The following is a 17,171-nucleotide window of genomic DNA, read 5'->3' on the forward strand; positions in this document are numbered from 1 at the left end:
GTGCTCTCCACCCAGAAATACCACAGGAACATCCAAACCAGTATTTAAAAGATCAGCACTATGTAAGGTGTAATTTATCCAGCAAATTAAAGTTTTCCTCCACAGAGATTTCTATGAAGGAATGGGTAATTTACTCCTTTGTTCAGTCACATTAAGCTGATGAGTAAAGAGCAGGAGCAGACTGCAGGGTTTTCATTTTATTTGGTACCTGCCATTCTGGGCTAGTTTCTGGGACTGGCAGCCCAGGAGCCACGGGGCTGCTTCTCTGCCATGGCTGCTCTCCTGACACTTTAAAGGAAGCCCTGCATCTTCCAGTACAAGAGAGTTTAATCTTGTAATTAAATTAAACTTCTATTTTGAGCCAAAAATTTGCTTTTCAAGAATGTAACTCAGAAAAGAACCAGCTCCCCCAAAGTGAACAGTGGAAGCATTTACCGAGATTAAATTAATCACCGAGCAGAAATTTGCATGTAATCGTCTGCCACCAGAGCAGTCACTAATGATTTCAAGCATTTTTCTCTCAGGGTCAGTGATTCTTCACCCTTTTGGGCTGGGATGAAGGGGCCGTCAGGCTTCCTGCAGAGAAATCTCTTGTTAAAGAGGGGGGTTGAAGGGTGTTGGGGTTGAACAGGTTGGAAGAGTTTAGCAGTGAGGAACTGGGGATGTGCAGGACCGTGCTGCAGGGCACAGAGGGGTTGTCAGGAAAATTCACCCACAAACACCTGAGGGTTGTGTCCAAAAAGGAGACAGAGGAGTCCTGGAACTTTATTCCAATAAAGGGAGAGGCCATGGGGCATTTCCCATCGAGTCTCTCAAGTTGTTAGAGGATGAAGCCTCCTTTTTATCCCAATTTCTCAGCCACATTTCCCTCTCTTTCCTGACTGCCTGAGGTACTTCAGAGGTACAAACTTCCCAAAACCCCTAATACAGACCCCCTTGTAATGTATACCCCCCTTTTTCTTTTCCTTGTGCCTATCAGTGGAATTCCTATGGAATTTATGGTTCTTCCCATTGTTTCCTTCATCTCTCACTATCCAGTTTTATTTATCAGCAGACCCACAGTTTGTAAAGACAAACCTCTCTCATTCCATTCACCAACAAGTGGAATCCTTCCCGTTGTTTCTTTTATCTCTCAGCACTGGTTTTATCTACCCACGGTTTGTAAAGACAAATCCCTCATTGCTTTCAGGGTGAAGGGCACAGAGGGGTGAAGGGCACAGAGGGATGAAGGGCATGGAGGGATGAAGAGTATGGAGGGATGAAGGGCATGGTCAGGTGAAGGGCACAGAGGGATGAAGATCATGGTGGGGTGAAGGGCACAGAGGGGTGAAGGGCATGGAGGGGTGAAGGACACAGGGATGAAGGGCACAGAGGGATGAAGAGCATGGAGGGATGAAGGGCATGGTGAGGTGAAGGACACAGAGGGATGAAGGGCATGGTGAGGTGAAGGGCACAAGGATGAAGGGCATAGAGGGATGAAGAGCATGCTGGGGTGAAGGACACAGGGATGAAGGGTACAGAGGGATGAAGAGCATGGAGGAATGAAGGACACAGAGGGATGAAGAGCATGGAGGGATGAAGGGTACAGAGGGATGAAGGGCACAGAGGGTGAAGGGCACAGAGGAATGATGATCATGGTGGGGTGAAGGGCACAGAGGGTGAGGGGCACAGAGGCTGAAGGGCACAGAGGGATGCCTGGCCATGCTGAGGGGTGCAAGGGAGGCAGGATAGGACATGCAGATCCGAGGCAGCAGGTGTTTAGCAGCTCCCCACAGGGCTGGGATGGATCCCCCGGGCATTTTCTCTCCCGTGCTGTTAACATGAGCCACACAGAGAGACCTGTCATCTGCTTTCAAGGAATAATGTTCTCTTGCTTCTTCTAAGTGGCATTGTGGGAGATGAAACTGTTTCTCAGAAACAGGCACACGATTTGAATTGACATTCCCTGAGAAAATGAAATCTGTGGCTAATTTCCCAGAGCGCAGGTTGAGCTGAGCACTCCGTCAGTGATCCTAACGCAGAGCCCGGGTGTTCATTAAGCTCCAGCCTCAGCTGCTTTGTTCTTGCCGTGTTCTGACTGCAGAAAACTTTGGCCTCGGAGGCCCAGCACCCAGAGGGACTGGAGTGGTTATTTGGGAACGCAGGGACCTGCAGCTGCTTTGCTTTTGTGAGAAATGCTACTCATTTCCAGAAAAATTTAAAAGGTTCATTAAAACCTTATCAAAAATACAACAGGAGACTGAATAGACAAAATATTACAGTGTCAGGAGCAGAGGATTTTCCCACCAAAGTGGGAGGTTTCACCTTTTAACCCTTTGGACCCTCCCAAAGTTCTGTCCATCGACTCCTCCTTCGCTGTCCAGTGGAGATCACTTTTTAAAATCTTGATTTGAGGTCAGGTACTGCCATAGTAATGAGCCAACCCTTCCAAATGTCCAAACCCAGGGCACCCCTGCTAACAACACAAGGAGGCTAAAACTTAACTATAAATCTATAAAACTTCTATTAGCATATACACATAATATTTGCCTTTTAATTGTGAAGAGTCAAAATTGCATTACTCAACTATCATGCTTTTGTGGGCACATTTTTGTTGTGCACAAAAAAACACAATAAATGTTGTCTGGTCATTTACCAAGACCACGGATATTTTTTAAAGAAACCACAAACTTTTTGAGGCAGAGGAGGCAGGTGTGGGTTCTGCCCAGCTCGGCACAGCTGAGTTCACAGGGGGGTGATGATCTGGAGGGGTGATCATCTCACAGGCAGCCTGTGAACTACAGAAATAATTTCATTGACTCTCTCGTTATCCATTTGCGTGATTGACAATAAAAATAATTATTTTAAAGCAAGTAACCAATCATTAAATGTCTGGATACCAATAGTGAGGAATTAACTCGGCATTAATGGGAATGCAACGTGCTATTACCGCGGGTAGAGAAGAAGTAAGTCACTAAATAAAGAATGAGAGATGGGTGTAGAGGCTGTACTGAATGAAGCAGCTGATATCGATGCATTTGAAAGAGGGAAATCCTTCCGAGCCACTGAGAGAAATTCCAGCAAAGGTGTTTCCCAGAGCCCCAGAAGCCAAGGTTTGGTGATTTTAGACACATTCCTGTATAGGCTCTCTTTGTCCTGGCCCGAATCCTACCTCAAGTGAAAGGGAACTGGCTGGAGGAGAAATTGCTTCTGGACCGGGATATTTGCACCCTGGAAAGTGCCCGCAGAGCGAGAGCAGCTTGCTGCTTTGTCAGGCAAATAATCCTTTATTTCCATCCTAATGCAAGGCTCACCTCGATTCCTCCCTGGAGTCTCACATCATCATGTTCTCCCTTTGTACGGGAGCACAATCACGGTTTCAAAGGGCTGGGATGAAGCCGAGGGGAGCCGGATGGGGGATGTTTTTCTCCCCAACAATAGGCGTTGTTAAGGCTTTTGTGTGCAGCTCCTGGTAATCTTCGCCAAAGGAAAGGGAAAAATCCATAAAGGCCACTCCAGCCCTGTAGATTGCTTCATTCCCCAGCGGGTGCAGAGTAAATTCTGTGACAGACAGGGGTCCCGCAGCTCGAGGAGGATGCTCGGGGAGGGGGATGCTCAGGGAGGAGAAGGCTTGGGAGGAGAAGAGCACTGCCACTCAGTGCTGGAGCAAGCAGGGGAGGTGTTGAAAAGATCTGCTCTCCCTCTGGGCAGTGAGATGCTCTTGGAGCACCTGATGGGGTCTCCTCCCACAAAGCATTTCTCAGACTCTGAACGTGTTGGGTGTTAATAATCCAAAATCCTTTGAAGTGATCCTTAGGTTTCAGTGGCCTCTCTTGAGGCTCAGCATTAAGTGTTAAAAAGTGAATGCTTTGATATGGTAACTGGGATGGGATGGGATGGGATGGGATGGGATGGGATGGGTTGGGATGGGATGGGATGGGATGGGATGGGATGGGATGGGATGGGATGAGGATGTGGGCTTCTGTCTTACCTTTAGAATCAATGGAAAACCACAACCTGAATGTTCTTAGGAAGGGTGAGTTATTAAAAGGTACTGCCAAGCAATGGCATTTCACTGGGTTGTTTAGGTAAGAAGTGAATGGTCAGGAATACAGGTTTGAAACAAAATACCTCTGACAAATTAATAAAAAACAAGAAAGAAAATGAATAATGATTAATTTAGTAATTTGATAGAATTATTTAATGAAAATCAGAAAATAGTGCAAAGACCAGTTCTTATGTTTTTTTTTTCTAAAGCTTTATATAAGTAGCAGAGAGTTTTCTTTCTTTTTGCTTATATTTAGATCAACCTCCTGCATCAGAAGTAAAATAATTTAGCTTAATTTTAGAAGCCCCTTAATTTTTTCATTACTTCAGAAGCATTCCTCCCCAGCCCCACGGCCTTCAAGCCCAAGACAGTTGACTAAAGACAAATTAGAGCCCGCGCTTCCTTTGTCTGCTCTAATGAGTGGCTGCCATTACCCTTGCAATGCTTCCAGGACTGGGAGCTCTTAAATGCCTGTTTTCAATAGAGGAAGATATAATTTTAGTTTTGAATGTTTAAAGTTTAATTACACACTAGCCCCTCTGCAAATCCTCCTTCCCTTCGTTTGCAGGTCCATGCTTTAAAATAGCTGAGGCGGGGGTGAGCTGGCTCGTCCCCCCAGCCACTGCTGCTGTCCCACCTGGGTGACCTGGGGACAGCAGGGGACAGTTTCTGGCCAGGTTCTTCTTTGGGCAGCTGGCTCCCAGAACCCTGCTCTGTCTTGTGGTTTTGATGCCTTAGGATTTTAGCTTTTCTATTTTTCAAATCCTCTACTGCATTAGAGTGTGACTCTAAACTCCATGTAGAGTGTTAGCTGCTGTCTTCACATGTTGGTCAGACAAAACAATTCCTCCAGGTCTGAGATCCAAGGACACCCTACAGCCTCAGGCCCCAGAAATTATAAACAAAAATGAACTGGGGGGAGCAAACTGGGGCTATGTGACTTCATTACCTGAAGCTGTAACTGGAGGTTTAACCCCTAATATGTAAATTAATCAAATTTGTATCTGTCTGAAAAACTTGCAACTATCTTCTATTTTGGGTGTAGCCCCTTGGGGAGGCTTCATCTGCCCTTAATGTACTTGAAGGGTACATAAATACATCCTCTTTTATTCTTTTAATTCTGTCTGACCTCTGCTTTTAGGTAAGCCCCAAAAAGGCAACAGTTTTCAAAGTGTCTGGATGCCAAAAACTTCCCTCCCTGGCTCTTCCCTGATCCCAGTGCACAACAAATCCCCCAGCACTGCAAGCTCTGGGCTCAAGAGGGTTTCACAAGGCAAAAAATCCACGTTAAAACGCACCAGCATGATGTGTGTTAATAGAAGCAATTTTAATGCTGAAGTCGGTGCATTTTTTACCAGTTATTTTTAAAATACTAATGCTTTCCATTAGACAACCTGCAGATCCCTCCTGGATCTAGTGTTTCCCACTGGTTGATTGATTTCAGCAATTTCCCTATTACAGTAAGCCCAGGACGTTCACGTTGTGTTCCCTGCATGTTTGTGGCATGGAAAAAGCAACTCTGATTTTCAAAACTATTCTACGCATTCCTTTATGACCGACCAGCTGCAATGGAATATTTTCAATCAAATTAATGAGATTTCGACAAGTGGGTTCTCCTCCCTGTGCTTTCAGTGAGAAACTGCAGAGATGTTCATGCTGCTCTGCCCCAGAAGCTCCCGGGTGCCATTCTTGCTGGATTCACTCCCAGAATTTCAGGGAATGCAAATGTCAAGTGAGTTACCAGCAGGTTCCCCTCGGGCATGGGCAGCTCTGGGGGCCACGGCTGGTGCAGGGACCTGAGTGGGATTTTCTGAAATTCCTCCTGCTGAGAGGAATGAGGGATTTGTCTTCCCAAACCAGCTGTGGGTCTGCTGGTAGATAAAACCAGCACTGAGAGATAAAAGAAACAATGGGGAGGATTCCACTGATTGGTGAATGGAAAAGGATATTTGCTTTTACAAATAAACTTCAGGTTTGCTGATAAATTAAACTGGATATTGAAAGATGAAAGAAAAAATGGGGGAAACTCTAAATTCCATAGGAATTAAAAATTGAAAGGGAGAGCTGTACATTAGAAGGAAATCTTTGGTATCAGGCGTTTCAGGAAGTCTGTACCTCAGGCAATGCAGAAAAAGAGGGGAAATGTGGCTGGGAAACTGGGATAAAAAGGAGGCTGTGTCCTCCAAAAAATTTGAGAGACCCCAGGGGAATGCCCCATGGCCTCTCCCTTTATTGGAATGAAGTTCCAGGACTCCTCTGTCTCCTTTTTGGACACAAACCTCTGGTGTTTGTGGATGAATTTTCCTGACTCTACCTACTGTAATGCATTCATAGAAAGAACAGATCCTGGAAACCCTTGTTTCTGTGACCTTCCTCCTGCAGCTGCAAGAGCAATTAAAAATCAGTCAGAAGTGGCAGGTCCATCTCACTGGTCATAATAACAGTCTTTGGGAAGGGAGGGAGGGAAGGAGAGCCCTGCCAGTGCTGCTGAGTCACACCAGATAATTGCTCTCAGGTCTGAAGCTGACTGGAAAAATCTGAATTTTTTGCCAGGTTCCAAGGGATCAGCTCCATAAGCCCAGGCAGCCCCCAGGGCTCCCAGAAGCTGCAATGGCCATCACCCAAGGCCCCTGCTGAGCACCCCAGAGCGAGTGGGTAACACAGCATGGCCAGAACAGAGCCTTGAGGAGCCCACCTGGGGTGCAGAGGAGAGGGGAGGTGCCCACGGGCCCCTCTGCATTTCCCCAGGCTGCTGTGGGTTGTTCTGTACCCACCCGGGGTGACAGGGACAGTGCCACGCTGGGGTGTGGTACCAGTTTGGTCACCCCATGCAGAGCACCAGGATGTACAAGTGCAGCAGCACCCAGGGGCAGCACACAGGTGTCCTGGTGCTGCAGGCACAGGTGAGGGTGACAGACTCTCAGAGTCAGCCTGAGGCTGAGCCTGGATGTGGCAAAATCAATGTTCAGGTGAAAAATGCTCCTGTTCTTGCTGGGGAAAAGCAGGCAGCTGGAAGGAAGAATTGCAGGCTTCTGCAGAAAGACCAGCCAGCCTTCAGAGGTTTCAGATGTTGCTTCTTTCTTTCCTTTCCCTGCAGAAATAGCTCTTCCCACAGTGGGAATGGCACCACAGACAGACGCTGCAGCTGGTGTGAGCTGGCCCTTCACTGCCAGAGGCTTTGCTGGCCCAGCTGAAGCCCTCGTGTCCCTCAGTGTGTGCCCAGGTGTCCCTGGTGTGAGCAGGCCTGGCACAGGCAGCAGTCGGTGTTGTGACAGCTCATCCAGAAGAAAACACTCCACAGAAGGCTAAAAATAGGAAACATCTCTCCCTCTGCGCTGTTGCATTAAGAGACAGACAGCAATCAGGACATGAGCTGCTCTGTTTGTGGCTGCAGGTGATGGGGCAGCAGGAGGAGGAGGAAGAGGAAGGAGCCCAGAGGAAGGGACTGAGGCAGAGCAGGATGCTGAGGGTGCTCAGGATGCTGAGGGTGCCCAGGAGGATGCATCTGCCAGCCTGAAAATGTTCCAGGGGCATCACCTCGAGGCAGCAGCCCCGAGGGCTCATGAATGAAGGGCACAGTGGCCACTGGAGCCACTGTGCTGGCCCTGCCCTCTGGGCTTTTAAATCCAGCTCAGGAAGGGGCAGATGGGGTTGGATGTACAAATACCTGGAGCTTCAGGCAAGGCAGGTAATAGATGTGATTATTTTTATGAATGATGGGCAGGAGCCTTGATTTCCATGGGTGAAACTGTACAAGCTGCCAATTCCTGCAAACCCACCAAATAAATCTGTGTTTGGTATACAACTTAATTTCAACTTCCCAGCTCAAATGTCTGTGTTTATCCCAGGCAGTAAGAACTACTTGTAGTTTCCATACAATGCAGCTCATAATTTTTTCACACCGCTCAGCACAGGTGACAGCTTGCATCACAGTCCAATTCATTCTCACACTGAGCACTAAGTTGCAGTTTTTAATGCATCACAAACAGCACATCAAAACAACCCCACAGACAGATCGTTCCCAATCCCAAATCACCCTCTCTGTGCCCAGTGAGGCCACAACCAGCCCAGCACTGTGAGGCTTCACTCAGTGATTTCCTCTTGGACCAGGCTCCTTTTTAATGAGTCCCAGGAGGTTTTGTTGTGCTAATTGTTGTCTTGCACTGAGTTAATTTCACGGTGTTGGACTCTAAATTAATTTCCCCAGGCCATGAAACACCATGGGATGGTTCTTTGGCTCCTGTGACCCCACCCATCCCCTTGGTGTCCCTGGATGCTGTCAGGGAGCATCACCACTGATGAAGGTGCCTTCTCCCTTCATCTGGGTGCAGGCAGCCAAGGCCAGGAATTCAGGATCCTTGCTGAGAAGTCTTTGAAGCCCCTTAAGCTGTAACATTCTTTGATGTGCCATAATTGCATTTAGTCAAGTTTTAGGTGTATTGTAATGGTATTGATTGTTAATAACAAAGCTGTGGCTGCTTAATGCCAAAAGATGATTCATTTTCAGTGGGAGCAGAAAGTCCGGGGGCAAAGTATTATTTTTGACATACAGTAATTTCTTCTAGCAGGATTATTTTTCATTTTTTTCTTACCAGCTCTGTGTTCTGGAGGCCGATGTGTGAGTGGGTTCCTGGGCAGGGTGGGCTGTGTGTTCCTGTGGGACAGGGAGTGCCCGTGGGGCCCCAAGGGCATCTCTGGTGAGGGGCTTTAACCCTCCAGATCTAGAAAAGAGGTTGTAGCCAGGTGGGGGTCACTGTCCTCCCAGGGAACCAGCAAGAGGATGTGAGGAAACAGCCTCAAGCTGCTCCAGGTTGGACATTAGGAGGAATTTTTTCATGGAAATGTTGATCAGGCACTGGAAGGAGCTGCTCAGGGAGGTTTGGGGTCTGTATCCTTGGAGGTGTCCAAGGAACAGCTGGACATGGCACTCGGTGCTCTGGGCTGGGTGACAAGGTGGTGTTTGGTCAAAGCTTGGACTCGATGGTCTTGGAGATCTTTTCCAGCCTCAGAGGTTCTGGGATTCTGTGAATGGGGAAACCCTGCAGAACACGGGGTGGGATGGAGCCGCCAGTCTGGGGCTGTGGGGAGGAGGAGAGAGGGACAAGCTGCTCCCACCTGGAAAGGACCTTTGCACATTTGGTGGAAAGCTCCAGGAAGTGGCAGGAGCAACCCTGGGAATGGCAGCTGGGTCAGGATGCTGGGACTTTGGGCTGTTGGAATGTTGGAATGTTGGGATGTTGGGATACTGGGATGTCAGGACATTGGAATATTGGGATTTTAGGATGTTGGAATGTTGGGATTTTGGGAAAGATGTTGAGATGTTGGAATGTTGGAATATTATGATATTGGGATGTTGGGATTTTGGGATGTTGCAATGTTGGGATATTGGGATGTTGGAATGTTGGGATATTGGGATGTTGGGATATTGGGATATTGGGATGTTGGAACGTTAGGATATTGGAATGTTGGGATTTGGGGAAAGATGTTGGGAAAGATGAGATGTTGGAATGTTGGAATGGTAGGATATTGGGATTTTGGGATGTTGGGATGTTGGAATGTTGGGATATTGGGATGTTGGGATGCTGGGATACTGGGATGTTGGGGTGTTGGAATGTTGGGAAGTTGGGATGTTGGGATGCTCGGATGTTGGGATATTGAGATATTGGGATTTTGGAATGTTAGGATATTGGGATGCTGGGATATTGGGATGTTGAGATGTTGGGATTTTGGAATGTTAGGATATTGGGATACTGGGATATTGGGATTTTGAGATGTTGGGATTTTGGGATGCTGGGATACTGGGATGGTGGGAAAGACGTTGGGCTGTGGAGCAGCTTTCAGCTCTGGGTGAACTTGGGTTGGTGCACCTGCACATCCACAGTGAGGTGTGATGAGCGAGGCCTCGTGGGACTTGTCACATAAATAACAGAGATGAGAACCCCGTAGTTTCCTCATTCTGAAACTCCCCATACACACCTCCTTTATTGGTTAATCCTCGCAGTTAACAAAATAGAAGTTTCTGATTAGCTTTTAGCTGCCAGATTACTTATGTGCAATGCAAAGTGTATTAAAATGTAGTATACTTCTTAAAATTAGATTTTTTTTGGTGATAATCCATTCAGCTGTAAATGCATTTCAGTCACAGTGAGAAGATGAAAGAGCCTGAGCCACCACATTACTGTAAGTAATCAGGCTGGAGGCTAAGGGGGGCTTTCTTTTAGCTGACAAATGGAAGGAATAAATAACCTGGACACTAAAAGTTGCATTAGGCAAATAAACATTTCCACAAGAATTATGCGTGACATTCAAGGGAAGGCAAATAAACCTTGACTTATGGAAAGCTATCAAACCTCTCAGAGAATTAAATAACAGGAAATCATTATGTAGCATTTGCAGCAGCTACTGAAGACTGTCCTTTTTTTGGGTACTACTGGGAATTTGGGGTGGTCAGCTGGTACCTGGTTCTGAGCAGGATGAATGATTTGGTTTCAACTGAAACACTTCTTATTTATGAGAAAGGTGTTTTCCTGTACCTTTGCCTCTCTGTGAGGTTGGTGCCAGGGGGCTCCTGTCCCTGTGGGACCATTTCAGGTGCGATGGAGATTTTCCTACAGGGATGATGGCAATATCAATGCCAGTCCTGCCCTGGGGTGGGAACAGCCCCAGTGGAGATTGCAGGGCACAGAGTGAAAACAGCTTCAGCTTGGAGCTAAACCCCAGGTCTGAGACCAGCACATGGAGCTCTGCCAAAAATGCAGCAGCCAACAAGGCATAAAGAGCACCAGCGCTGCAGCCAAGAAGCCACCGTGGCTCCCAAGGCAAATCCCTCTTTTCCACTATGCTCAAACATTTCTTCAAATGCCCTGTGTGTAAAACCTTGGTAAACCTGTATGTAAAACCTTGGTAGAGGTGGCAGGAATTGTGGCAGGTGCTGTGGAGGTTGGGCAGGTGCAGCAGGAGTTTTGCCACCCTGCAAGTCCACAGGGTCTTGTGAAGGCCAGTCCATCACAATTCACACTTGATCCAAGAGCCAGTGCAGTTGGTGCTTTTAGCCAGCCTGTTTTGGGACTGTTTTGCAGTGTCTGATCCCCTCAGGATCCAGCAGATCCTGCTACAACATTTTGTCAGCATCTCCTGAGCAGCAAAGACTTGTTTCAAGGCCTGGGTTTGTTGTTTTTTATCTTTTCTGTGGCTTCACTATTTAGAAAAACAACTCATTGCTTCATTCAGATTATAAGAAGTTAATCAAATAACTTGGGTATGATGGCAACACTCAGTGTTGTGAGCCCTCCTGGGGTCAGCCATGGCAGGAATATTTGGTTCCAGCAGCAAACCCTCTGTTTTTCAGTTTAGCTGACGGTCCTTGTGGTTAGTTGTGTCGTGTCTGCTGCACCACACGCACTTGGCATTTTCTCAGCAGCAGCCACAGTGTTTTGCCAGTTCTAAAAGGCCATTTTTCTCTGAGCACACTTTCTATTTACTGATCCAGTGAAGCATATTGGGATCAAAACCGTGTTCTGAGAAGTAATTGATGTAATCAGCTCCCTAGAGGTTTGTGTTTGTGACGGGTGCAGCAGGACAGTGTTCAGTGAATGAGATTTTATCCCAGAGCAGGGGCCTGTTGGGAGGAATTCCCTCCCCACTGCCTTGTCCCATGGATGATTTTTCCTCTGGCACCTCCAGGTGACATCAGTGCCCTCCAGCCTGTTAGAGTGATGAAGGAAATCATCCCCTCCTGTGAAGGAACAGCCCCTTGGGGTCTGCTTTGCCTCCCAGGACTCATTAAAAAGGAGCCTGGTCCAAGAGGAAATCACTGAGTGAAGCCTCACAGTGCTGGGCTGGTTGTGGCCTCACTGGGCACAGAGAGGGTGATTTGGGATTGGGAACGATCTGTCTGTGGGGTTGTTTTGATGTGCTGTTTGTGATGCATTAAAAACTGCAACTTAGTGCTCAGTGTGAGAATGAATTGGGCTGTGATGCAAGCTGTCACCTGTGCTGAGAGGTGTGAAAAAATTATGAGCTGCATTGTATGGAAACTACAAGTAGTGCTTACTGCCAGGGATAAACACAGACATTTGAGCTGGGAAGTTGAAATTAAGTTGTATGCCAAATCCTGGGGCACTGGCATGCAGCCTCTTCTCCCTGCTTCCCTCCCCTGCCCCCAGCCCCCGTGGTGTGGACACAAATCCCATGTGCCTTGGCACAGCAGCAGCTCTGCCAGCCCTGCACAGCCTGTGGGGGCAGAGGAGTGGTCTGCCCACAGGAAGAGGTTCCTGCCAAATGCTCAGGGACAGCGTGGGACAGCAGCTGCTGTCTGGGGTTGTCACCCTCTGCTGGCATCCGCAGTGCTGGGATGCTCTGGAGGAGCCAGTGACTGATGGGCTCCGCTCCTCACGCAGCTGGCATTGACCAAACTGAGGCAGTGCTGGGTTCCCTGGCACCAAACAGAGCAGAACGTGAGGGCAGCGAGCATGAGACAACCTCAGTGTCGTGGTTCAAGCCCCACATTGGGCGCCAGCTGTAAAATCCAACCCCTGAACGTGGGGACGATCTTACACAGGACCAAAGTCACAGACGAAAGGCGCTCTTCTCCTCGGGTCTAAATCCTGTTTATTCAGGAGCCACCTTGGATCTAGGCAATGCCTCAGGGGGGAACAGAGGCCAAGGTGTCTGGTGGTGTCCAGAAGAGAAAAGAGCCCAAAGGTGTCGTCCAGGGGGGTTTGAGCCCAGGAAAAAGGGTGGGGGCAGAGCTGAGAGGCCACATCCAGGTGAGGAGAGGGGAGGGGCAGACTGGGGAGAGACCACCACACCTGAGGTTTAGTGGGAAGAGATACCAAACACCCAGTGCAAAACAACAACAACTAAATAAATAATTTAGTGCAATACAACACAGCACCTCCCTGGGCAGCCTGAATCCCTGCAGTATCCCAGCAGCATCCAGCATCCCTGCAGTGTCCCTGGCAATACCCAGCCCCAGGGAGACGGGATCCCAGGGACCTGCAGGCTGTCAGGTGTGCCAGGGCCTTCCCTGGCCTGGGAAGAACAAGATGTTCATTGAGAACATCACGGATATGAAGGAGAAAACATTGCAACAGGTGCTGCAGAGCTGACACAGGCGAGAGCTGTCATCTTTGCCTTCTCCTTGTGCCTGAAGCTGATTCCTTCCTCTCCAGAAGGTGCCTGGCAAAGGGCAGAGGTCGGCAGCGCTCTCTTGGTTTTGAAATTCTGCAGGAGAGCACCAGGGGATGGAGCAGAGCTTTGGGAGGGGCTGCTGCTCCCAGCTGTTCCTGAGCACTGCAGGCTCAGGCTCCTGAACATCTCTCCTTGATTCCACACAGCTGTGCTCCTGCTCTGCTTTGCCAGGATCTAAGGAATGTGGTGTACTATTTATTTTTCCCCATGTGTGGAGTGAAGAGGTTCTGTGCCACAGAACGTGGCTCTAGAGATCGCTTTAAATTAATCAATTAGGGAAAAACGAGCTGTGCAATGTAAAATGTCCTTGCTCCATGCGAGTCTTTTGAACTATTAGTTCTCTCGAGGAGATTAATTATGAGCATACAGAGCTAATGCCCTCTTAATGGAATCAGTTATTCAGTTTAAGGAGTGCTGGATACTGAGCAGACAGGCATTAGATATTCATTGTGTAAGTTCCAGATCAAACAGGAGAGGATCAAGCTGATCAGGGCTCTTTACTCTGCCGAGCTGAGCCACACGTGCTGATCTGAGGCGAGTCACAGACTGGGAGTTGCTCTAATTGTCTCTCCTCCGTATGTAATTCCAGAAACTGGCTTTTAACCTGCAGTAAAAGGGTTATTTACAAAGTGCATACATTTGCATCTCAACTACCTCTCCTCGGCTTACTGAAACTTGGAGATGAGCTCTTGGCTTCTCCTGGCTGCTGAGCTGCAGACAAATTCCTCCCCACATCCTGCACGGCTTTCTCTGCTTCTCATTCTGACCTGAATTATCCATTTTTAGTGTTCCTGTTTTTAGGTGCCCATTTTAAAGTAGCAAAGGCCTGAGCTCACATGGCTCCCAGCAGCCTCGTTAGTAATTGGAACAATTAAAGATGTGATGTGCAGACTCTCCAAATTGCAACACCAAGAGCAAATTCACTTCTTCAGCAGCAAATTGCAAACAGGGAATTGAAAGCAGCAATCTTTGAGAGAATTCTAGAGGAAAGGAGAGGATCTTTCCAGAATACCTGAAGTCCCTCTAGGACTCTTTCAGAAAGGAATCTTTGGGGCAAGAAGGGCTTGTTAGCTGGGGTGAGGATGTGAGAGGGCAAGAAGGGCTCTGAGCCTGGCAATCTGATTAGTGCCATGTTTTTTTAATAGATTTAACCCAGAAATCTTGTTTGCAGTCTGGCCCCAAACACAGCCTTCCTAGAGAGGCAATATCTAATTTTTTGTAGGTCAGTCTACTCAGATGTATCAATTATGGATCTGACTGGTGGTGCAGCTTTCCCACTATGGCAGCCAGATCCTTCTCCAGTGTTATCCTTTTGCCATGGTAGAAACAAAACATTTGCTAAACCGAAGAACATTCATTAGCACACAATGGAAACTACCCAGTATTTTGGTTTCCCACTTGTCTAATTAGTTTTTGCAGATTAGCAAGTATAACAGCTGAACAATCAATTGGACATATTAATCAGGCCTATTTTGGAAGCTTTAAATAGAGAATATGTTTCATCTCTTCTTTCATTTAAGATATAATGGCTGGTTAATGGACACACACAACATAAATTACACCCTCTAACAAGATGAGAGGAGAAAAATGGTGAAGTTGAAATACAGAAAGCTGAGGGATTTACTGTCAGCTCATTGACTTGCAGCCTCTCAAGCAAGGGGGTTGCTGAGCCCCAGCCCCACCACATGCCCCAGCTCCATCCTCTCTCTTTCCTTTTTTGGCCCACTGGTGAGGGCTGTTCTGATGGACCATCCAAGAGCTCCATCTCCCTCCCAGTGACAACAGGCAGGGAAAAGACCCAGCAGGGAACAAGAGACACCTGATGGGATGGGAGGTCTGAAAAACCGTACCAGGAGCAGCTCCTGGCATAAACATTCCAGCCAGTGCCTCTAGCTGTGCACAGGGATGAATTTCCATGTGGGATCCCAGCTAGAGCTACTCCCACCTCCTTCCTTGGAGGCTGGGGAATAGGCATCCATGGCTTACATTTCTTTGATGCATTTCTTAGAAAAAAAAAAGGAGTGTATCCAGCTGGGATTGCTGGCAGGTACAAGTGGGGAGGAGGTTTGGGAGCCTTTGTTCTTCAGGTGGTCGTGACACTGGTGGAGCCTTCTGTAAGCGACAGAATGGCTGAGCAGGGAGGCCTGGTGGTCATTGTGCAGCTCAAAGTTAAACTCAGGAGTGAGGTGCAGGGCTTAGGTGGGAGGGAGGGGAAGCAGACACTGTCTGTGTGCCCACAACTGCTGGGAGAGCTCTGGCTATCAAAGGAACAAGGTCAGATGAGAGAGAAATCTTTTGTATCTGAAAACCTCTGCCATCAGATCCCCAACGCTGCGGCTGACTCATACCTGAGCACTGCTGCTGCCTGTAGGTGTGAGGCAGACACAGAGATATGTTTGATATGTTATTCCTATTTGCAAAGGTTCAATAAAAAATGTGTAGGCTGTTGCAAATTATTTCTCCCATCCTTCTTGCAATGAAGTTAACAGCTGAGTGCATTCAAATGCATCAGTTGTATAAATTTGTAGGGCATTTTCATGTTTCAATCTAGTTATGTATTTCTAGTTGACCAAACATGTTCAAATTACCATTAACTGCAATCCTATCACTTGGTTCACTGAGCAGAAAGGCAATATCTGTGTTTTAACCCTTGCAGAGCTGAGGCTGGAGATGGAGAGAAAGGAGGGGAAGGAGGAAGGGGGGTACACAGGCCTGATCTCCCTCCCATAATCAGGAATAAGCCCCAAAAGCCAATTAAGGTGAGGACAAGGGCCAGAGATGGGGCAGGACGAAAGGAATGGAGGCAGAAATTCCTGGGGTGGTCTCTGCCCCAAGGGCACTGGGCAGGGCAAATCTTTAGCAGGTTTGATGCCTTTTTGGGCTACCTAAAAACAGACCAGACTGGAATTGCCTTCCTAGGGAGGTGGTAAAATCACCATCTCTGGATGTGTTTAAAAAAAGACTGGACTTGGCACTTGGTGCTATAGTCTGGTTGTGGTGTTAGGGCATAGATTGGACTTGATGGTCTTAGAGGTCTCTTCCAACCTCGTTATTCTGTGATTCTGTGAATAAAAAGCAGTTCTATTTATTGAAGGGCCTCTAGGTACATTTAGAGTAGATGAAGCCCCCCATGGTCACAGGTTTTCACACTTTTATAAGTTTGGGCCATTTGCATATTGTGGGTTCATCTTCCAATTACAGCTTCAGCTAATGAAGTCATTTACCCCAAGTTTGCTCCCCCAACTCACTTTTGTTTCCATCTCTCTGGCCTGAGGCAGTGAGGTGTCCTTGATTGCCAGGCCTGGAGAGGAATTGTTGTGTCTGCCCCAAATGGGAAAGCAGCAGCTCACACTGCACATGGAGTTTGGAGTTCTGCACTAAAGAACTGCAGGATTACAAATAGATGGAAAATAGAAAAGCTGAAATCCTGAGGCATCAGGTTCAGTGCTGTGTCCAGCTCCAGAGATGTGGGGACACTGTCCCTGCATTCCCTTGGCTGTGCCTGGATCCCTGCCTGGCTGGTGAGGGCTGGAAGTGCTTTTATGAACGGCCTCGTTTCCTATGTCCTCCCAAGGGGTCTCACTGCACTGCTGGGTGCTCTGTGAATTATTTAATGTCCCACTTAGGTTTTTAAAGCTGCTGCATCCTGCATGAGCTAAGCTTAAATGAGGCTCTCCCAGGAAGAAATGCCTCTGCAGAGCCAGGGCTGGCTGTCAGGCTGGTTTAACCCTCCCCTTGCCCCCCTTGTCCTCCAGCTCCCCGATGGATCTGACCAACACCAGAGGTTTAACCTGTTCCCCCACATCAGCAGAGCATGTCAGGCTCCTCACTGAGAATGTCCCTCACTGGGGTGACCCTGTGGCAGTACCACACAGGCAGGGACTGAATTTGGGGGCAGATTATGGTGCAAGAGTCTGGATGCTGCAGCAGCCTGACCCATGTATACACATTT

The sequence above is a fragment of the Lonchura striata genome, chromosome 26 (genome assembly GCF_046129695.1).
Source record: "Lonchura striata isolate bLonStr1 chromosome 26, bLonStr1.mat, whole genome shotgun sequence".
NCBI classification, from domain to species: domain Eukaryota; kingdom Metazoa; phylum Chordata; class Aves; order Passeriformes; family Estrildidae; genus Lonchura; species Lonchura striata.